This window comes from Panulirus ornatus, chromosome 14 (assembly GCF_036320965.1).
Source record: "Panulirus ornatus isolate Po-2019 chromosome 14, ASM3632096v1, whole genome shotgun sequence".
Taxonomy (NCBI): domain Eukaryota; kingdom Metazoa; phylum Arthropoda; class Malacostraca; order Decapoda; family Palinuridae; genus Panulirus; species Panulirus ornatus.
In genome coordinates, this window is record NC_092237.1 from 20,746,563 (window position 1) to 20,771,228 (window position 24,666).

Consider the following 24,666-nt stretch of genomic DNA (forward strand, 5'->3'; position numbering starts at 1 on the left):
ATGGTTTGATCGAGTAAGTAATGAAAGGGTAAGACATATGTGTGGCAATAAAAAGAGTGTGGTCGAGAGAGCAGAAGAGGGTGTTTTGAAATGGCTTGGTCAAATGGAGAGAATGAGTGAGGAAAGATTGACAAAGAGGATATATGTGTCAGAGGGGGAGGGAACGAGGAGAACTGGGAGACCAAATTGGAGGTGGAAAGATGAAGTGAAAAAGATTTTGAGTGATCGGGGACTGAACATGCTGGAGGGTGAAAGGCGTGCAAGGAATAGAGTGAATTGGAACGATGTGGTATACCGGGGTCGATGTGCTGTCACTGGATTGAAGCAGGGCATGTGAAGCGTCTTGGGTAAACCATGGAAAGTTTCGTGGGGCCTGGATGTGGAAAGGGAGGTGTGGTTCCGGTGCATTGTACATGACAGCTAGAGAAAGAGTGTGAACGAATGTGGCCTTTGTTGTCTTTTCCTAGCGCTACCTTCGCACATGCGGGAGGAGGGGCTTGTCATTTCGTGTGTGGTGTGCACGATGTAAGTTTGACTTTTATGAATGAAATTAGCAAACCTATAGACAGACATAACTCACAAGCAAGAATCTTATATATTGATTTCAGCTCTGCCTGTAATACAATCCAGCCACATACGTTGTGAAATGAATTATCAGGGATGGATGTAAACTGTAACTCACTGAAATGGATCTTCAGCTTTTTAACACAGAGGCCACAGTATACCAAGACAGATAACGCTAAGTCCAACACAATTTTTACCAATACAGGTGTACCCCAGGGATGCGTTATGTCCCCCACTTTGTTCAGTTTGTATACAAATGACTGCAGAAGTCCTTTTAGCAACTGCACTGTCTTGGAATTTACTGATGACACAGTAATCATGGGAAAAATTGTAAATGATAATTGTAAGGATCATATTGCACATTTTAGTTGCTTTGTTGAGTAGTGCAAAACAAATCAAATGCACTTGAATGTAAATGAAACTAAAGATATGATAACAGATTTTAGGACAAAAAAATTACATGAACCTGATTTGATTACAATTGAAGAGGAAAAGGTAGAAAGAGTGAGTCAGTAGAAGTATCTAGGCTTTATCATAGACAACCAGTTCAAGGTTGATGCAAATACTGTTACGGTGTATAAGAAATGAAGTCAAAGATTGTCCTTTGTACGTATCTAAATAGTCTACATTTAGACAACGCAATAATCAATCTTTTTTATAGGTCAACTACAGACTCAACTTTATGTTTTCCATTTACTGCCTGCAATGGCAAACTAAACAATAAAGATAAAAGAAATAAGAAAATTGCTGAGAAACTAGGATATTGGGTGCAGACACTAAACCATTAGATATATTGTATCAGGAATGTACAACGAAGCAGGTGGCGCAGATCGTGCAAGATGCAACCCATTATCCTTTACACCAATACTACGTATTTTTAGGGTCAGGAAGAAGACTGTCTCCGCCAGTACAGCGCACTGGTAGATTCAGGAAATCATTCGTACCAAAAAAGCATTCTACTGTTCAACCATCCAAAGACGCTGTAACTCCTCTGTAATTTAGCTTCTGGATGCAATAGATAATTCTTCATGTGATATTTCATATGGCGCTTTTATGGGATGTCATATGATTTGCATTTCATTTTTACTTTTTTCCTTTATCTTGAATTGAACTTCCAGCCATTAAGAATTTCATTTTGTATCATGTGTGCAATTTTACAATAAAGACATCTTATATATATATTTTTTTTTTTTTTTTTTTTTTTTTTTATACTTTGTCGCTGTCTCCCGCGTTTGCGAGGTAGCGCAAGGAAACAGACGAAAGAAATGGCCCAACCCCCCCCCCCCCCCATACACATGTATATACATACGTCCACACACGCAAATATACATACCTACACAGCTTTCCATGGTTTACCCCAGACGCTTCACATGCCTTGATTCAATCCACTGACAGCACGTCAACCCCGGTATACCACATCGCTCCAATTCACTCTATTCCTTGCCCTCCTTTCACCCTCCTGCATGTTCAGGCCCCGATCACACAAAATCTTTTTCACTCCATCAGCCAGGATCGAACCTGGGACCCCTTGTGCAAGAGGCAGGCATGCTAACCGCTAAGCTAAGGGACTGTATAATAGGAAACAACTATTCGAAATACTAAGTACTCGAATACCCTTCGTCTCACTATGGTGAGCAACGGGGTCTATCGGTTGTTTCCGAACAGAGCACAAAGCCAGCTGAGAGCGTTTTACCGAACCTGACTGTACAACGCGGAGTTATATGAATACAATATATACATATATATATATATATATATGTATATATATATATATATATATATATATATATATATATATATATATATATATATATATATATATATATATATATATATATATATATATATATATATATATATATATACAATGTTGGGGTGAAGAGAATGGTGAGAGCAAGTGAGCTTGGGAAGGAGACTTGTGTGAGGAAGTACCAGGGGAGACTGAGTGCAGAATGAAAAAAGGTGAGAACAAAAGAGGTAAGGGGACCGGAGGGAGGAATGGGAGGTATTTTTGGGAAGCAGTGATGGCTTGCGCAAAAGATGCTTGTGGCATGAGAAGCGTGGGAGGTGGGCAGAGTAGAAAGGGTATTGAGTGGTGGGATGAAGAAGTAAGATTATTACTGAAAGAGAAGAGAGAGGCATTTGGACGATTTTTGCAGGGGAATAATGCAAATGAGTGGGAGATGTATAAAAGAAAGAGGCAGGAGGTCAAGAGAAAGGTGCAAGAGGTGAAAAAGCGGGCAAATGAGAGATGAGGTGTGAGAGTATCATTAAATTTTAGGGAGAATAAAGAGATGTTTAGGAAGGAGGTAAATAAAGTGCGTAAGACAAGGGAACAAATGGGAACTTCAGTGAATGGGGCTAATATGGAGGTGATAGCAAGTAGTGGTGATGTGAGAAGGAGATGGAGTGAGAATTTTGAAGGTTTGTTGAATGTGTTTGATGATAGAGTGGCAGATATAGGGTGTTTTTTTCTTTTATTATGTTTAGTTGCTGTCTCCCGCATTAGCGAGGTAGCGCAAGGAAACAGACGAAAGAATGGCCCAGCCCACCGACATACATATGCATATACATACACGTCCACACACGCACATGTACATACCTATACATTTCAACGTATACATACATATACATAAACAAACATATACATGTATACACATGTACATAATTCATACTTGCTGCCTTCAGTCATTCCTCTTTGCCATCCCACCACACATGCAAATACAACCCACTCCCCCCCGCACGTGCGCGAGGTAGTGCTAGGAAAAGACAACAAAGGCCACAGTCGTTCACACTCAGTCTCTAGCTGTCATGTATAATGCACCGAAACCACAGCTCCCTTTCCATATCCAGGCCCAACACAACTTTCCATGGTTTACCACAGATGCTTCATATGCCCTGCTTCAATCCAATGACGGCACGTCGACCCCGGTATACCACATCGTTCCAATTCACTCTATTCCTTGCACGCCTTTCACCCTCCGGCATGTTCAGGCCACGATCGCTCAAAATCATTTTCACTCCATCTTTCCACCTCCAATTTGGTTTCCCCACTTCTCGTTCCCTCCACCTCTGAAACATATATACTTTTTGTCAACCTTTCCTCACTCATTCTCTCCATGCGACCAAAGCATTTCAAAACACCCTCTCCTGCTTTCTCAACCACACTCTTTTTGTTACCACACATCTCCCTTACCCTTTCATTACTTACTCGATCAAACCACCACACACCACATATTGTCCGCAAACATCTCATTTCCAATACACCCATCCTCCTCCGCACAAATCTATCTATAGCCCATGCCTCGCAACCATATAACATTGTTGGAGCCACTATTCCTTCAAACATACCCATTTTTGCTTCCGAGATAATGGCGTTCCACATATTTCTCAACGCTCCCAAACCTTTCGTCCCCTGCCCCACCCTGTGACTCACTTCCGCTTCCATGGTTCCATCTGCTGCCAAATTCACTCCCAGATATCTAAAACTCTTCACTTCCTCCAAGTTTCCTCCATTCAAACTTACCTCCGAATTGAGTTATCCCTCCAAACCACTGTACCTAATAACCTTGCTCTTATTCACATTTACTCTCAGCTTTCCTCTTTCACACACTTTACCAAAGTCAGTCACCAGCTTCTGCAGTTTCTCACCTGAATCAGCCACCAGCGATGTATCATCAGCGAACAATAACTAACTCACTTCCCAAGCCCTCTTATCCACAACAGACTGCATACTTGCCCCTCTCTCCAAAAAGATATGTGATGGAGCCTCCATCACATATAGATTATCAAAATGGTTAGTTTCCTTATTAAGCTCTTTAGTGGGTAAGGTATCAAATTCTAATATCATGAACAATGTAGATTTAGTCAACAAGCTAAACAATTTTTTTTTTCTTTTTTTTTTTTTTTTTTTTTTTGCTTTGTCGCTGTCTCCCGCGTTTGCGAGGTAGCGCAAGGAAACAGACGAAAGAAATGGCCCAACCCACCCCCATACACATGTATATACATACGTCCACACACAGCTTTCCATGGTTTACCCCAGACGCTTCACATGCCCCGATTCAATCCACTGACAGCACGTCAACCCCGGTATACCACATCGCTCCAATTCACTCTATTCCTTGCCCTCCTTTCACCCTCCTGCATGTTCAGGCCCCGATCACACAAAATCTTTTTCACTCCATCTTTCCACCTCCAATTTGGTCTCCCTCTTCTCCTCGTTCCCTCCACCTCCGACACATATATCCTCTTGGTCAATCTTTCCTCACTCATTCTCTCCATGTGCCCAAACCATTTCAAAACACCCTCTTCTGCTCTCTCAACCACGCTCTTTTTATTTCCACACATCTCTCTTACCCTTACGTTACTTACTCGATCAAACCACCTCACACCACACATTGTCCTCAAACATCTCATTTCCAGCACATCCATTCTCCTGCGCACAACTCTATCCATAGCCCACGCCTCGCAACCATACAACATTGTTGGAACCACTATTCCTTCAAACATACCCATTTTTGCTTTCCGAGATAATGTTCTCGACTTCCACACATTCTTCAAGGCTCCCAGAATTTTCGCCCCCTCCCCCACCCTATGATCCACTTCCGCTTCCATGGTTCCATCCGCTGCCAGATCCACTCCCAGATATCTAAAACACTTCACTTCCTCCAGTTTTTCTCCATTCAAACTCACCTCCCAATTGACTTGACCCTCAACCCTACTGTACCTAATAACCTTGCTCTTATTCACATTTACTCTTAACTTTCTTCTTTCACACACTTTACCAAACTCAGTCACCAGCTTCTGCAGTTTCTCACATGAATCAGCCACCAGCGCTGTATCATCAGCGAACAACAACTGACTCACTTCACAATATTAATTTTGATTTCAAACTATTTAGCTTTGATGTTTCCTCACTTTTCACTAAAGTTCCAGTTGATGACCTTTTAGAATATTTATTTGATGTCTTGGATGATATTCATTTACCTGTTTCAAAGTCTAATTTCATTGAACTGATAAGATGGTGTATAAAAGACTGTGTATTTCAATTTAATGGAGATTATTATGCTCAAAAATTTGGTATGGCAATGGGTAACCCTCTTTCACCTGTATTAAGTAATCTTTATATGGAATTTTTCGAAACAAAATTACTAAAGGATATCTTACCTTCTAATGCAATTTTGTTTAGGTATGTAGATGATGTTCTTTGTGTTTGGCCAACAAACGAAAATTTACAAATATTTCTCCCCTTACTTAACAATTTAGTACCTTCCATCAAATTTACTGTAGAAAATGAAAATAATGGTATGTTACCATTTTTAGAGTGAATGATCCATAGACAAGGAAACAAGTTTAAGTTTAGCATATACAGAAAACCCACCAATGTATGCTCATATATCCATTATTACTCATCTCAACATGACAGAGCTAAATTATCATCATTTCTATCTATGTTCCTAAGGGCATTACGTATTTGCAGTCCAGAGTTTATTCATGATGAGTTTGAGAAGATATATTCTATTGGATCTAAGTTAAAGTACCCTAGATCTTTCATTGATAAATCCCTTAAGTTAGCAAATAAATCAATTTATAGAGTTGAGCCCAAACCTCCCATTGACACCAAGAATCTTTTAGTTCTCCCTTTTAATAATAATTTCACTTTGCTTCCCATGTTTCTTAGATCCTTTAATGCAAATGTTGCCTTTAGCAACAATAATACTATAAAGAATATCTTAATAAGGAATTCACCAGAAAATTCTCTTGGTTGCATCTATAAAGGTTCTTGTGGAAACTGTGATAAATTTCATGTTGGTCAGACTGGTAAGGATCTTTCTGTTAGACTTAAGCAATATAAATATAGTTTAAGAACGGGACAAGAATCAAATGCCTTGTTTAATCATGTTAAAAACTATGATCATTGTATTGACTGGAGTAACGCCATCTCAGTTGTTAACTCTAACTCTATTACCAAGAGAAATATCATTGAATCTTCTATTATTAGATACACAAAGAATTATAATCTTAATATTAGTGATGGTGTGTACAAATTAGATAACTTTATTGTTGATGAGATTTGTAAAATGATAAGTTTATGAACGCTCGTTGTATGTTTTGGACAATCACATGTTTACCAAATGGCGTCCTAGATTCGTCTCTTCGATGTATATCAACTGACTGTTATATTTCTCTCTTGTGTCTCCCCTGATGATGTGATTATTACACGAAAGTGCACTTGGGAACTTTTCGTGTTTCATTTTCCCCGTGAACTCAAAGGCATATCTTGATCACGCGCAAAATTGTGATCCTTTCCAATATATGTTTTTTTTTTTAATTTTCCAAAAGAAGGAACAGAGAAGGGGGCCAGGTGAGGATATTCCCTCAAAGGCCCAGTCCTCTGTTCTTAACGCTACCTCGTTAACGCGGGAAATGGCGAATCCCTGTTGGGGATGAGAAAGCTTGGGAAGTGAGTCAGTTGTTGTTCGCTGATGATACAGCGCTGGTGGCTGATTCATGTGAGAAACTGCAGAAGCTGGTGACTGAGTTTGGAAAAGTGTGTGGAAGAAGAAAGTTAAGAGTAAATGTGAATAAGAGCAAGGTTATTAGGTACAGTAGGGTTGAGGGTCAAGTCAATTGGGAGGTGAGTTTGAATGGAGAAAAACTGGAGGAAGTGAAGTGTTTTAGATATCTGGGAGTGGATCTGGCAGCGGATGGAACCATGGAAGCGGAGGTGGATCATAGGGTGGGGGAGGGGGCGAAAATCCTGGGGGCCTTGAAGAATGTGTGGAAGTCGAGAACATTATCTCGGAAAGCAAAAATGGGTATGTTTGAAGGAATAGTGGTTCCAACAATGTTGTATGGTTGCGAGGCGTGGGCTATGGATAGAGTTGTGCGCAGGAGGATGGATGTGCTGGAAATGAGATGTTTGAGGACAATGTGTGGTGTGAGGTGGTTTGATCGAGTGAGCAACGTAAGGGTAAGAGAGATGTGTGGAAATAAAAAGAGCGTGGTTGAGAGAGCAGAAGAGGGTGTTTTGAAGTGGTTTGGGCATATGGAGAGGATGAGTGAGGAAAGATTGACCAAGAGGATATATGTGTCGGAGGTGGAGGGAACAAGGAGAAGAGGGAGACCAAATTGGAGGTGGAAAGATGGAGTGAAAAAGATTTTGTGTGATCGGGGCCTGAACATGCAGGAGGGTGAAAGGAGGGCAAGGAATAGAGTGAATTGGAGCGATGTGGTATACCGGGGTTGACGTGCTGTCAGTGGATTGAATCAAGGCATGTGAAGCGTCTGGGGTAAACCATGGAAAGCTGTGTAGGTATGTATATTTGCGTGTGTGGGCGTATGTATATACATGTGTATGGGGGGGGGGTTGGGCCATTTCTTTCGTCTGTTTCCTTGCGCTACCTCGCAAACGCGGGAGACAGCGACAAAGTATAATAAAAAATAAAAAAAAATATATATATATATATATATATATATATATATATATATATATATATATAAATATATATATATATATATATATATATATATATATATATATATATATATATGTATATATACATATATATATATATATATATATATATATATATATATATATATATATATATATATATATATATATATATACATATATATATATATATATATATATATATATATATATATATATATATATATATATATTTATATATATATATATATATATATATATATATATATATATATATATATATATATATATATATATATATATATATATATATAAATATATATATATATATTGAATCAGGGCATGTGAAGCGTCTGGGGTAAACCATGGAAAGCTGTGTAGGTATGTATATTTGCGTGTGTGGACGTATGTATATACATGTGTATGGGGGTGGGTTGGGCCATTTCTTTCGTCTGTTTCCTTGCGCTACCTCGCAAACGCGGGAGACAGCGACAAAGCAAAAAAAAAAAGAAAAAAAAAAAAAAAAAAATATATATATATATATATATATATATATATATATATATATATATATATATATATATATATATATATATATTGGAAAGGACCACAAATTTTGCACATGAAGTATATTCTCATGAGTCCACGGGGAAAATGAAACACGATAAATTCCCAGTTCACTTCCGTGTAATAATGACATCATCAAGCGAGATACGAGAATGAAACATAAGCCAGCTGATATGCAACGAAGAGACGTAGCTAGGACGCCATTTGGCAAATAAGTGATTGTCCAAGACAGACAACGAGCGTATCATGAACTTATTATATGGACAAGATGGGGAATTCTTTACAAATTTTATCAACAATAAAGCTATCCAATTTGGAAAATGATTTCTTTGGAATTATTCTAAAAGAGATACGTTTTCTTTTGACAAAATAACTCTTCTACTTTTTTTTTCTTAGGAATTAAAAATAAATCCACTGCAGAGTAATATAAACACGTTTTAACTGAAATTAGTCTTTAGTAAGACGTTTACTCGTTAAGACATTTATAATCTTACTGCTGTTAAAGTATATTTAAGATGACGAGATTTTCCGGACGATAAATGACATAATAATAAATGAGATAATCTAATAGGAAAATGTTAAGCAATAGTTTCATGAATAGTGATTTCCTAGTTTTCATGGCGATCTTATATCACCCTTAACTCTACAAAAATCTTTGTTAATGATACATCATGTGCCAGAGCTCTTGATACTTAGAATGCTCTTGTTGAGTCCTTATCTTGTTTACATTCACAATATAGTCCAGCCTCTACTGCAACACGAACCATATCAAGGTCTGCATCCTGGGGCGTGGGTGTTGTTGGCCGAGTCAACATAGTGAAATGTTTTCTATTCACTCAGAGCTTCAGTGTCAACAGAGTGCTGGCTCCAGCCCTGCCTAGCAGATACGCTCCAGTGTCAACATGGTCCTGGCTCCAGCCCTGCCTAGCAGATACGTTCCAGCGTCAACACAGTCCTGGCTGCAACCTTACCTAGCAGATACGCTCGCCATGATCAGTATCTTCTCAATGGAATTATAAATGATATATGTCTCTAGTACTTCACATTACCTTATCTGGACAGTGACAGAAATACTTACATGTCGACTAGTACACTGAGGCCACCAGTTCCAGCACTACACTCAGTCCTGGAAATGCAGCAGTTTTTCGCCTGGCTAATATTTCTCTCCAAAGTGCAAGTTTCCTCTTGAATGAGGCAATTTTTTTTGCACTAATGTCCTTCATAGTTTGATTTCGGCCTCGCATGTCTGAGTTCAATTTATTCAGGTGCCTGAAGATGTCGCCTTAATTAGCTAGCTCTGAAACAGTCGGCCAGCTTATGCTTCTTCTCTTGGAGAAAAACTTCTTTTTTAATTTTTAGTTCAATAACCCGTCCAAGAATGTGCTCTCAAGACAGCCAGTTGACATGAGAGTGGAGAAGTAAGTCCTGGTGATGTGATCCCATCTCTTCACACATTTTATGGAAAATGCGTGAGTTCAAGGCTCTGGCCTTAATAAAATTCATAATTTGGATAACATCATTCAGAACCACATTTAGTTTCGGCTGGAGACGTTGAGAGGCCAAGTTTTCCCTATGTAAGAAAAAGTGAATTATCATGACGTCAGGATTTTCTCCTTTACTTCTTCGAGTGACAAAACCTACATGACTTCTCATCACACATGAAGCTCCATCGGTAGACCCAGCCAAACAATTCAACCAGTCTACGTTGTATTTCTTGATAAAATTTGCCACCATAGCAAAGATGTCTCCTCCAGTGGCAATACACAACAGAAATTCCTCCAGAATTCTGCCATATCCTCTATACCTCACAAAAACCATGAGTTGAGGTTCGTCAGCGATGTCCACAGATTCATCTATCGGCAATCAAAATTTTTCAGCTTTTTTCAGCGCCGCAGTTAATTGATCTCAAATGTGTAATGTCATGAGATCAATTCGACGTTTGAAGATGTTGTTCGAAAGTAGCACCAATTCAACCTTCTTAGCAACATTTGCTCCACAAGTAATTTTCAACATAGCTACGGCTGCTGGTTTTACCAGCTCCTCTCCAGTGATATGAGGCTTTTTTGCATCTTGCAATACGTCGTGCCACTTCAAAGGACGCCAAGGAAGCTTTCTCCAAAGAAAATGCTGAGCCTGAAGGCGCATCAGTCCGACTTGGTTTTACCTGCTCTTCCTTATCCTTCTGAAAACTTAGCGGCTTTTTAACAAAGATTGGATGAACTGAAGACAAGAGCCGTTTTATTTTTTTTTTTTTTTATATAGATTCGTTGGCGAGAACTTGCAGGCACTGGACACACTGAGGACGGACATTCCCCGATCTCTCTCTCAGCTCAGTGAAGCCATATTTCAGAAACTTTGGTTGTTGTTTGTGTTGAGCCATAGTTCCCTCTGGAATTAAAATCCGAAATGTACCTGACGCTACCTCGCTGACGCTGGGAACGGCGATTGAGTATTCCAAAAATAATAATGATAATAATGATAATAATAATAATAATAATAATAATAATAATGATAATAATAATAATAATGATAATAATAATAATGATAATAATAATAGTAATAATAATAATAATAATAATAATAATAATAATAATAATAATAATAATGATAATAATAATAATAATAATAATAATAATAACGATAATGATAATAATAATAATGATAATTATGATAATAATGATAATAATAATGATAATGATAACAATACAAATATGGCAAAATTTAACTTATTCATGTACTCATTTTTCGAATTACGTTGGCAGACAGATCGAAATTCATAACTACTACCACCACTACTCTATTACTACCTGCATACCCATTGAAAATAACTCTAATTGTAAAACAAACTCATGTTGAAATTACCAACCTTTACACACCAGCCATAACAATAAAGCCGATTTGGTAAGTTTCCGTCTTTGAGTGAAAATTCCCAGGATAAGGCTGTTGCCTCTATTAGAATAGTACACAGCTATGCCGCTCATGAAGTAGCTTGGCAATCACAGTAGATATAAAAAAAGAAAATGTTAGAAGACAGAACTTACGTTATGATAACTGCGTATCACAGCACGTCAGTCATCCAACATCACAGCACGTCAGTCATCCAACATCACAGCACGTCAGTCATCCAACATCACAGCACGTCAGTCATCCAACATCACAGCACGTCAGTCATCCAACATCACAGCACGTCAGTTCTCCAACATCACAGCACGTCAGTCATCCAATATCACAGCACGTCAGTCACCCAACATCACAGCACGTCAGTCATCCAACATCACAGCACGTCAGTCATCCAACATCACAGCACGTCAGTCATCCAACATCACAGCACGTCAGTCATCCAATATCACAGCACGTCAGTCACCCAACATCACAGCACGTTAGTCATCCAACATCACAGCACGTCAGTCATCCAACATCATAGCACGTCAGTCATCCAACATCACAGCACGTCAGTTATCCAACACCACAGCACGTCAGTCATCCAACATCACAGCACGTCAGTCATCCAACATCACAGCACGTCAGTCATCCAACATCATAGCACGTCAGTCATCCAACATCACAGCACGTCAGTCATCCAACATCACAGCACGTCAGTCATTCAACATCACAGCACGTCAGTCATCCAACATCACAGAACGTCAGTTATCCAACATCACAGAACGTCAGTTATCCAACATCACAGCACGTCAGTCATCCAACATCACAGCACGTCAGTTATCCAACATCACAGCACGTCAGTCATCCAACATCACAGCACGTCAGTCATCCAACATCACAGCTCGTCAGCCATCCAACATAACAGCACGTCAGTCATCCAACGTCACAGCACGTCAGTCATCCAATATTACAGCACGTCAGTCATCCAACATCACAGCACATTAGTTGTCCAACATCACAGCATATCAGTCATCCAGCATCACAGCACGTCAGTCATCCAACATCACAGCACGTCAGTCATCCATCATCACAGCACGTCAGTCATCCAACATCACAGCACGTTAGTCATCCAACATCACAGCACGTCAGTCATTCAACATCACAGCACGTCAGTCATTCAACATCACAGAACGTCAGTTATCCAACATCACAGCACGTCAGTCATCCAACATCACAGCACGTCAGTCATCCAACATCACAGCACGTCAGTCATCCAACATCACAGCACGTCAGCCATCCAACATCACAGCACGTCAGTCATCCAACATCACAGCACGTCAGTCATCCAACATCACAGCACGTCAGTCATCCAACATTACAGCACGTCAGTCATCCAACATCACAGCACGTCAGTCATCCAACATCACAGCACGTCAGTCATCCAACATCACAGCACGTCAGTCATCCAGCATCACAGCACGTCAGTCATCCAACATCACAGCACGTCAGTCATCCAACATCACAGCACGTTAGTCATCCAACATCACAGCGCGTAAGTCATCCAACATCACAGCACGTTAGTCATCCAACACCACAGCACGTCAGTCACCCAAAATCACAACACGTCAGTCATCCAACAGAGCAACGATAATAGTGAGTAAGAAACGACACCGCGATTGCGTCACGCTCCAGCCGCTTCAGCGTAAGTGAACACATTCGAATACGTCAGTTTTCATACATTTATCGATGCTTTATTATTCTCAACTATTTTCCTGTTCTAGAGTCTCAATGACACTTTATATTCCAAAATTGTAATGTAAATATATTTGCAATATTTTGTACATTCAAATTTTGTACATTCATATTTTTCATCATCTTACTTTATTATTTTTTCAAAACATTCCGCGACCCTCGAGAGCATCCTTGCGACCCTCATTTGGTTAGCGACAGTGGGTATGAAAAACTCTGTAGGTGATAAGAATCTATGGCAGGGAAAAGAGATTATCTTTAATCTTCCATTATTTCATTGTCACGTATCTTCATTTACTTGGAAATGTTCTTTTAAGAGCGTACTTCGCTAGTTTTTCATTTGTACCCGGCAAACGTAGAATAAATGATATTAACACTTATAACTATATAGAAAATATTTTTTGAACATCGCATATTCATTAGAATTTCATGCTCTAGTAATATCTTTTTTCTTATTTGTTTACTTTGAGATATATCTGCTCCTTGTGGTGGATCTCCAGCCTGTGAGCCATATGATGCAAGAAGCAGAAGTCAGCCAGGGTACTTTGCTGTAATTCTGATCCTCCTTAGTTACTGAAACATGTCACCAGATGTCTGAACAGAGGGACAAACTTTGTCAGCCAAAATGATAACTAGTAAGATGTGGATAAGCATCTTGTGGCTGTTGTTAGGATGGTGTTTGAGTCTTTATCCAATGCTTTTAAATTCTTGACATCTCACTGTCCCTTTAGCGCTTCTTTAGAATGTTGAATTCTTAAAACTTTATTAAGGAGAAATGATTGTGTGTCTTACTAAGCTATTGTTCTGTCGACGGATTTGTGGCAGATTTCTTCTTTCCATCCAGCCAAATGTCACGTTTTGTCTCGATGGTAAAGTTTTTGCGAACAACGAAGGCAATATCACGTAGGTTAAGTAATGCACAGATAAGTATACAAACGTTCAAAATCACTAACGTATTACTTGGAAGAAAATTTTTTTTTTATTACCGTAATTCGTAAGAAATATGTAGTTTCGAGGAGAAAAGTTTTTTTACATTTCGATTAGCACGTAATGAATATATATATATATATATATATATATATATATATATATATATATATATATATATATATATATATGTATATATATATATATATATATATATATATATATATATATATATATATACATATATATATATATATATATATATATATATATATATGTATATATATATATATATATATATATATATATATATATATATATATATATATATATATATATATATATATATATATATTTTTTTTTTTTGTTTTTTTTATACTTTGTCGCTGTCTCCCGCGTTTGCGAGGTAGCGCAAGGAAACAGACGAAAGAAATGGCCCAACCCCCCCACACACATGTATATACATACGTCCACACACGCAAATATACATACCTACACAGCTTTCCATGGTTTACCCCAGACGCTTCACATGCCTTGATTCAATCCACTGACAGCACGTCAACCCCGGTATACCACATCGCTCCAATTCACTCTATTCCTTGCCCTCCTTTCACCCTCCTGCATGTTCAGGCCCCGATCACACAAAATCTTTTTCACTCCATCTTTCCACCTCCAATTTGGTCTCCCTCTTCTCCTCGTTCCCTCCACCTCCGACACATATATCCTCTTGGTCAATCTTTCCTCACTCATTCTCTCCATGTGCCCAAACCACTTCAAAACACCCTCTTCTGCTCTCTCAACCACGCTATTTTTATTTCCACACATCTCTCTTACCGTTACGTTACTCACTCGATCAAACCACCTCACACCACACATTGTCCTCAAACATCTCATTTCCAGCACATCCATCCTCCTGCGCACAACTCTATCCATAGCCCACGCCTCGCAACCATACAACATTGTTGGAACCACTATTCCTTCAAACATACCCATTTTTGCTTTCCGAGATAATGTTCTCGACTTCCACACATTCTTCAAGGCCCCCAGAATTTTCGCCCCCTCCCCCACCCTATGATCCACTTCCGCTTCCATGGTTCCATCCGCTGCCAGATCCACTCCCAGATATCTAAAACACTTCACTTCCTCCAGTTTTTCTCCATTCAAACTCACCTCCCAATTGACTTGACCCTCAACCCTACTGTACCTAATAACCTTGCTCTTATTCACATTTACTCTTAACTTTCTTCTTCCACACACTTTACCAATATATATATATTGGTATATATATATATATATATATATATATATATATATATATATATATATATATATATATATATATATATATATATATATATATATATATATATATATATATATATATATGTATTATCCCTGGGGATAGGGGATTAAGAATACTTCCCACGTATTCCCTGCGTGTCGTAGAAGGCGACTAAAAGGGGAGGGAGTGGGGGGCTGGAAATCCTCCCCTCTCGTTTTTTTTTTTTTTTTTTTTCAAAAGAAGGAACAGAGGGGGCCAGGTGAGAATATTCCAAAAAAGGCCCAGTCCTCTGTTCTTAACGCAACCTCGCTAACGCGGGAAATGGCGAATAGTTTAAAAGAAAGAAAAAAGATATATATATATATATATATATATATATGGTGCTCTGACAAGAAAATAGTGAAATTGGAAAAGAATGTAGCTTAGACATTGAAGCTTATTCTTTCATTGAAATGTGAACAAAGGGAGCATTTTTTTTCAAAGTGATAGAGATGGAAAGCAAAAAGGTGTTTTTCATGAATGTACTGGAAAAGTTGAGGTCCAGATAAACTTTTGGACTGTCAAGGCTTTATTATGGCGTATGACCAACTACCTACCCTCATGTATCCAAGATATGGTTGTATTTTGTGTAATGAAGACAATTGAGAAACATCATAAGCCAATATTCCAGTTTCATGATAAGAGATGTGGACCAGGCAGTATGATACAGTGGTTAAATTGATGAAATCTACTATCGACGTTTGTGTAAATAAATCATACATTTCCCTTTTCCATAGCCAGAGGTTGAACCATTATGTGACATTCATTTTTCATTTCATTTCAAGTTGAAGTTTCAGTTTTCTAAATTATTTCTTATATTTTTCATATGTATATATATATATATGTATGTGTGTGTATGTGTGTGTATGTGTGTATATGTATGTATGTATGTGTATGTATATATATATATTATCCCTGGGGATAGGAGTGAAAGAATACTTCCCACGTATTCCTCACGTGTCGTAGAAGGCGACTAGAGGGGACGGGAGCTGGGGGCCATAAATCCTCCCCTCCTTGTATTTTAACTTTCTAAAAAATGGGAAACAGAAGGAGTCACGCGGGGAGTGCTCATCCTCCTCGTAGACTCAGATTGGGGTGTCTAAATGTGTGTGGATGTAACCAAGATGTGTAAAAAGGAGAGATAGGTAGTATGTTTGAGGAAAGGAACCTGGATGTTTTGGTTCTGAGTGAAACGAAGCTCAAGGGAAAAGGGGAAGAGTGGTTTGGGAATGTCTTGGGAGTAAAGTCAGGGGTTAGTGAGAGGACAAGAGCAAGGGAAGGAGTAGCAGTACTCCTAAAACAGGAGTTGTGGGAGTATGTGATAGAATGTAAGAAAGTAAATTCTCGATTAATATGGGTAAAACTGAAAGTTGATGGAGAAAGATAGGTGATTATTGGTGCATATGCACCTGGGCATGAGAAGAAAGATCATGAGAGGCAAGTGTTTTGGGAGCAGCTGAACGAGTGTGTTAGTGGTTTTGATGGACAAGACCGGGTTATAGTGATGGGTGATTTGAATGCAAAGGTGAGTAATGTGGCAGTTGAGGGAATAATTGGTATACATGGGGTGTTCAGTGTTGTAAATGGAAATGGTGAAGAGCTTGTAGATTTATGTGCTGAAAAAGGACTGGTGATTGGGAATACCTGGTTTAAAAAGCGAGATATACATAAGTATACGTATGTAAGTAAGAGAGATGGCCAGAGAGCGTTATTGGATTACGTGTTAATTGACAGGCGCGCGAAAGAGAGACTTTTGGATGTTAATGTGCTGAGAGGTGCAACTGGAGGGATGTCTGATCATTATCTTGTGGAGGCTAAGGTGAAGATTTGTATGGGTTTTCAGAAAAGAAGAGTGAATTTTGGGGTGAAGAGGGTGATGAGAGTAGGTGAGCTTGGGAAGGAGACTTGTGTGAGGAAGTACCAGGAGAGACTGAGTACAGAATGGAAAAAGGTGAGAACAATGGAAGTAAGGGGAGTGGGGGAGGAATGGGATGTATTTAGGGAATCAGTGACGGAGTGCGCAAAAGATGCCTGTGGCATGAGAAGCGTGGGAGGTGGGTTGATTAGAAAGGGTAGTGAGTGGTGGGATGAAGAAGTAAGATTATAAGTGAAAGAGAAGAGAGAGGCATTTGGACGATTTTTGCAGGGAAAAAATGCAATTGAGTGGGAGAATGTATAAAAGAAAGAGACAGGAGGTCAAGATAAAGGTGCAAGAGGTGAAAAAGAGCTCAAATGAGAGTTGGGGTGAGAGATTATCATTAAATCTTAGGGAGAATAAAAAGATATTCTGGAAGGAGGTAAATAAAGTGCGTAAGACAAGGGAGCAAATGGGAACTTCAGTGAAGGGCGCTAATGGGGAGGTGATAACAAGTAGTGGTGATGTGAGAAGGAAATGGAGTGAGTATTTTGAAGGTTTGTTGAATGTGTTTGATGATAGAGTGGCAGATATAGGGTGTTTTGGTCGAGGTGGTGTGCAAAGTGAGAGGGTTAGGGAAAATGATTTGGTAAACAGAGAAGAGGTAGTAAAAGCTTTGCGGAAGATGAAAGCCGGCAAGGCAGCAGGTTTGGATGGTATTGCAGTGGAATCTATTAAAAAAGGGGTGACTGTATGGTTGACTGGTTGGTAAGGTTATTTAGTGTATGTATGACTCATGGTGAGGTGCCTGAGGATTGTAGGAATGCGTGCATAGTGACATTGTACAAAGACAAAGGGGATAAGAGTGAGTGCTCAAATTACAGAGGTATAAGTTTGTTGAGTATTCCTGGTAAATTACATGGGAGGGTATTGATTGAGAGGGTGAAGGCATGTACAGAGCATCAGATTGGGAAAGAGCAGCGTGGTTTCAGAAGTGGTAGAGGATGTGTGGATCAGGTGTTTGCTTTGAAGAATGTATGTGAGAAATACTTAGAAAAGCAAATGGATTTGTATGTAGCATTTATGGATCTGGAGAAGGCATATGATAGAGTTGATAGAGATGCTCTGTGGAAGGTATTAAGAATATATGGTGTGGTAGGCAAGTTGTTAGAAGCAGTGAAAAGTTTTTATCGAGGATGTAAGGCATGTGTACGTGTAGGAAGAGAGGAAAGTGATTGGATCTCAGTGAATGTAGGTTTGCGGCAGGGTTGTGTGATGTCTCCATGGTTGTTTAATTTGCTTATGGATGGGGTTGTTAGGGAGGTGAATGCAAAAGTTTTGGAAAGAGGGGCAAGTATGAAGTTTGTTGTGGATGAAAGAGCTTGGGAAGTGTCAGTTGTTGTTCGCTGATGATACAGCTCTGGTGGCTGATTCATGTGAGAAACTGCAGAAGCTGGTGACTGAGTTTGGTAAAGTGTGTGAAAGAAGAAAGTTAAGAGTAAATGTGAATAAGAGCAAGGTTATTAGTTACAGTAGTGTTGAGGGTCAAGTCAATTGGGAGGTAAGTTTGAATGGAGAAAAACTGGAGGAAGTAAAGTGTTTTAGATATCTGGGAGTGGATCTGGCAGAGGATGGAACCATGGAAGCTGAAGTGAATCATAGGGTGGGGGAGGGGGCGAAAATCCTGGGAGCCTTGAAGAATGTGTGGAAGTCGAGAACATTATCTCGGAAAGCAAAAATGGGTATGTTTGAAGGAATAGTGGTTCCAACAATGTTGTATGGTTGCGAGGCGTGGACTATGGATAGAGTTGTGCGGAGGAGGGTGGATGTGATGGAAATGAGATGTTTGAGAACAATGTGTGGTGTGAGGTGGTTTGATCGAGTAATTAATGTAAGGGTAAGAGAGATGTGTGGAAATAAAAAGAGCGTGGTTGAGAGAGCAGAAGAGGGTGTTTTGAAATTTTTTGGGCACATGGAGAGAATGAGTGAGGAAAGATTGACGAAGAGGATATATGTATCGGAGGTGGAGGGAACGAGGAGAAGTGGGAGACCAAATTGGAGGTGGAAAGATGGAGTGGAAAAGATTTTGAGTGATCGGGGCCTGAACATGCAGGAAAGTGAAAGGTGGGCAAGGAATAGAGTGAATTGGATCGATGTGGTATACCGGGGTTGACGTGCTGTCAGTGGATTGAATCAGGGCATGTGAAGCGTCTGGGGTAAACCATGGGAAGTTGTGTGGGGCCTGGATGTGGAAATGGAGCTGTGGTTTCGGGCATTATTGCATGACAGCTATAGACTGAGTGTGAACGAATGGGGCCTTTGTTGTCTTTTCCTAGCGCTACCTCGCACACATGAGGGTGTAGGGGGATGGTATTCCATGTGCGGCGAGGTGGCGATGGGAATGAATAAAGGCAGACAGTGTGAATTGTGTGCATGGGTATATATATATGTGTCTGTGTGTGTATATACATGTGTACATTGAGATGTATAGGTATGTATATTTGCGTGTGTGTATGTGCATGTATATACATGTGTATGGGGGTGGGTTGGGCCATTTCTTTCGTCTGTTTCCTTGCGCTACCTCGCAAACGCGGGAGACAGCGACAAAGCAAAATAAAAAAAAATAATATATATATATATATATATATATATATATATATATATATATATATATATATATATATATATGTATATATATATATATATATATATATATATATATATATATATATATATATATATATATATATATATATATATATATATATATATATATATATATATATATATATATATATATATATCTTTATATATATATATATATATATATATATATATATATATATATATATATATATATATATATATATATATATATATATATATATATAATTTCATATATTCTTGTAAAGTTGAAGCAGGTACAAACCAAACTGTGAACAAGGATCCCTGCCATACTGGAGGTAGGAGGCGAGGCCAGGCTGGATGCAGGAGGCGTCCACAGTGACAGCAATGATCAAACTGGCGACGCAGTTGTTCCGTGTGGACCCTCCCCGCCATCCTCCCCCAGGATCTGGTCCACACTTCTGGCCATGATTGCTCTGTACTTTGCAGGATACAATGGTTGTTAACACTGCTTTACGGTCTGTTATCGATTACTCTCGCTAATATCCATCACTTCCCTCTCAAGTCTTGAGAATTAATCATCTTGGTGTTCTATATCGCTTTTGTTTTTCTCTAGATGATTGTCGGTATCTAATAACATTGTTTCATGTCATTTGATAATTTGTTTAATTCTATTAGTGTTGTGAATCACTACTGTTTTGCTCCAGATGACTGTCATTATTGACTAACATTGCTTAGAACAGTTCTATCAAGGAGCGCTGCTTAAGACCAGATTACTCTGTAGACGTACCTTTGTCTGTCTTTGATGAATGACATCACTCTGTGATTTGCCCATTGTCGCCTCTAATAGTCACTATTATTCTCTTGGTATAACCACATTGACAGCTGCAGCAGGGTAACACTTTTGTCTGAAGGAACAATTAAGTGTCAGGACCAGTAGTGTGTGTTGGTGCACGTCAGGGACCAACACATATGACCAAATGTAACTGTATGGGTATATGCAGCTATACCTCTGTGTATCAGTCTGCCTATGGATTTTCTATCACATGATTATAATATTCTAGACACAACTATGCATACGTTCTCTGTACCTCGCACACTAACATATAAAACTGCTACTTACAGGGACGTATGTTTACCTACTGCTTATATGCTAATAAATGTACCTCCACATCTGAAGGCAACGTAAATGCTTTCCCCAAGAGACACAAACATTTGTTATCTCAAAGAAAATGAAAGAATGAGAAAATGAGATAAGACAAGGTTAGGTGACAAAAACAAATCATTACTCATATCCACATACAAATCCATAAGCCTCTTTCTCATGAAATGATAGATTTTTTGTCGTTTCATGATTTATCCTTTAGGTAGAGACCATCTTTGCTTTCACAGTCCCTGAGTCCTTGCTCTTTAAGAACTCTTCACAAACCTTTCAACTCCTTCTCTATGTGTCTTTGCTGTAGATATCAACATTGCAAAACCATTGTCTTTCTTACCATTTCTTTTATCCTCTCCGGCTTGGACGCAGTACATCCAGGTTGGTCAATTCGTTAAGCCTTGTTGCTGTTGTTCGTTGTTCGTTGGGTTGATTCAAGATACCATTTGTGATCCTGGTTTCCTCGTCCTCAGTGCCACACATTCAGTAACATTTCTCACAGCTTTTGTAAGCCATCATGGTTACATACAACGTCAAAACATGACATCCCTCAAGTCCTATGATACAAGCCCTTACTTCTTGGTCACCCAGACTGGAGATAGAGACATGCCTGCAACCTTCTCTTACCAAACGTACATTTCTCCATCTATATGTTACTTATAACAGTTCAGGAAAGTTACTATAGTCTTCCTATTGGGTTTCTTTATGTATTCAGATAATTACTTTTCATCCATTCTCCAAAACCTTCTTTCATCTGCTTAAGCTTGAAGTGGATCTCTTCTGTCTATCATCCATCAAACTTGAAAGTCTTCCTTCCAACCTTGACTGATGTCTCTTGAATGATTTAACGGCACATCAACGTTTTAGTCAACATATTCTCATCTGTCAATTCACTTTCCTTCTAAACCAAAATATAATGATCCAAACCATCATACCTATGTTTTCATCAGAATGTGTTCTCACTCTTCCCCTGGAAATTTCTTTATCCCTATTTACTCTCTCCCTTTACCTCTTCATCCGGGTCCGGTAACAGTTTTCACTTCCCGTGTCACTTTCATTGTCTGTCAGACACGCTGCACCATCTTTTCATTTCCACAGCTGAGGTACCACGGGCAAGCAGATGTCCTAATCAAGGCCGTCTCATTAACGCGCAAATGGGAGGTGATAACAAGTAGTGGTGATGTGAGAAGGAGATGGAGTGAGTATTTTGAAAGTTTGTTGAATGTGTTTGATGATAGAGTGGCAGATATAGGGTGTTTTGGTCGAGGTGGTGTGCAAAGTGAGAGGGTTAGGGAAAATGATTTGGTAAACAGAGAAGAGGTAGTGAAAGCTTTGCGGAAGATGAAAGCCGGCAAGGCAGAAGGTTTGGATGGTATTGCAGTGGAATTTATTAAAAAAGGGGGTGACTGTATTGTTGACTGGTTGGTAAGGTTATTTAATGTATGTATGACTCATGGTGAGGTGCCTGAGGATTGGCGGAATGCGTGCATAGTGCCATTGTACAAAGGCAAAGGGGATAAGAGTGAGTGCTCAAATTACAGAGGTATAAGTTTGTTGAGTATTCCTGGTATATTATTTGGGAGGGTATTGATTGAGAGGGTGAAGGCATGTACAGAGCATCAGATTGGGGAAGAGCAGTGTGGTTTCAGAAGTGGTAGAGGATGTGTGGATCAGGTGTTTGCTTTGAAGAATGTATGTGAGAAATACTTAGAAAAGCAAATGGATTTGTATGTAGCATTTATGGATCTGGAGAAGGCATATGATAGAGTTGATAGAGATGCTCTGTGGAAGGTATTAAGAATATATGGTGTTGGAGGAAAGTTGTTAGAAGCAGTGAAAAGTTTTTATCGAGGATGTAAGGCATGTGTACGTGTAGGAAGAGAGAAAAGTGATTGGTTCTCAGTGAATGTAGGTTTGCGGCAGGGGTGTGTGATGTCTCCATGGTTGTTTAATTTGTTTATGGATGGGGTTGTTAGGGAGGTAAATGCAAGAGTTTTGGAAAGAGGGGCAAGCATGAAGTCTGTTGGGGATGAGAGAGCTTGGGAAGTGAGTCAGTTGTTGTTCGCTGATAATACAGCGCTGGTGGCTGATTCATGTGAGAAACTGCAGAAGCTGGTGACTGAGTTTGGTAAAGTGTGTGGAAGAAGAAAGTTAAGAGTAAATGTGAATAAGAGCAAGGTTATTAGGTACAGTAGGGTTGAGGGTCAAGTCAATTGGGAGGTGAGTTTGAATGGAGAAAAAGTGGAGGAAGTGAAGTGTTTTAGATATCTGGGAGTGGATCTGGCAGCAGATGGAACCATGGAAGCGGAAGTGGATCATAGGGTGGGGGAGGGGGCGAAAATTCTGGGGGCCTTGAAGAATGTGTTGAAGTCGAGAACATTATCTCGGAAAGCAAAAATGGGTATGTTTGAAGGAATAGTGGTTCCAACAATGTTGTATGGTTGCGAGGCGTGGGCTATGGATAGAGTTGTGCGCAGGAGGATGGATGTGCTGGAAATGAGATGTTTGAGGACAATGTGTGGTGTGAGGTGGTTTCATCGAGTGAGTAACGTAAGGGTAAGAGAGATGTGTGGAAATGAAAAGAGCGTGGTTGAGAGAGCAGAAGAGGGTGTTTTGAAGTGGTTTGGGCACATGGAGAGGATAAGTGAGGAAAGATTGACCAAGAGGATATATGTGTCGGAGGTGGAGGGAACAAGGAGAAGAGGGAGACCAAATTGGAGGTGGAAAGATGGAGTGAAAAAGATTTTGTGTGATCGGGGCCTGAACATGCAGGAGGGTGAAAGGAGGGCAAGGAATAGAGTGAATTGGAGCAATGTGGTATACCGGGGTTGACGTGCTGTCAGTGGATTGAATCAAGGCATGTGAAGCGTTTGGGGTAAGCCATGGAAAGCTGTGTAGGTATGTATATTTGCGTGTGTGGACGTATGTATATACATGTGTATGGGGGGGGGGGGGGGTTGGGCCATTCCTTTCGTCTGTGTCCTTGCGCTACCTCGCAAACGCGGGAGACAGCGACAAAGTATAAAAAAAAAAAAAAAAAAAAAAATATATATATATATATATATATATATATATATATATATATATATATATTTTTTTTTTTTTTTTTTTTTTTATACTTTGTCGCTGTCTCCCGCGTTTGCGAGGTAGCGCAAGGAAACAGACGAAAGAAATGGCCCAACCCCCCCCCCCCCATACACATGTACATACACACGTCCACACACGCAAATATACATACCTACACAGCTTTCCATGGTTTACCCCAGACGCTTCACATGCCTTGATTCAATCCACTGACAGCACGTCAACCCCTGTATACCACATGACTCCAATTCACTCTATTCCTTGCCCTCCTTTCACCCTCCTGCATGTTCAGGCCCCGATCACACAAAATCTTTTTCACTCCATCTTTCCACCTCCAATTTGGTCTCCCTCTTCTCCTCGTTCCCTCCACCTCCGACACATATATCCTCTTGGTCAATCTCTCCTCACTCATTCTCTCCATGTGCCCAAACCATTTCAAAACACCCTCTTCTGCTCTCTCAACCACGCTCTTTTTATTT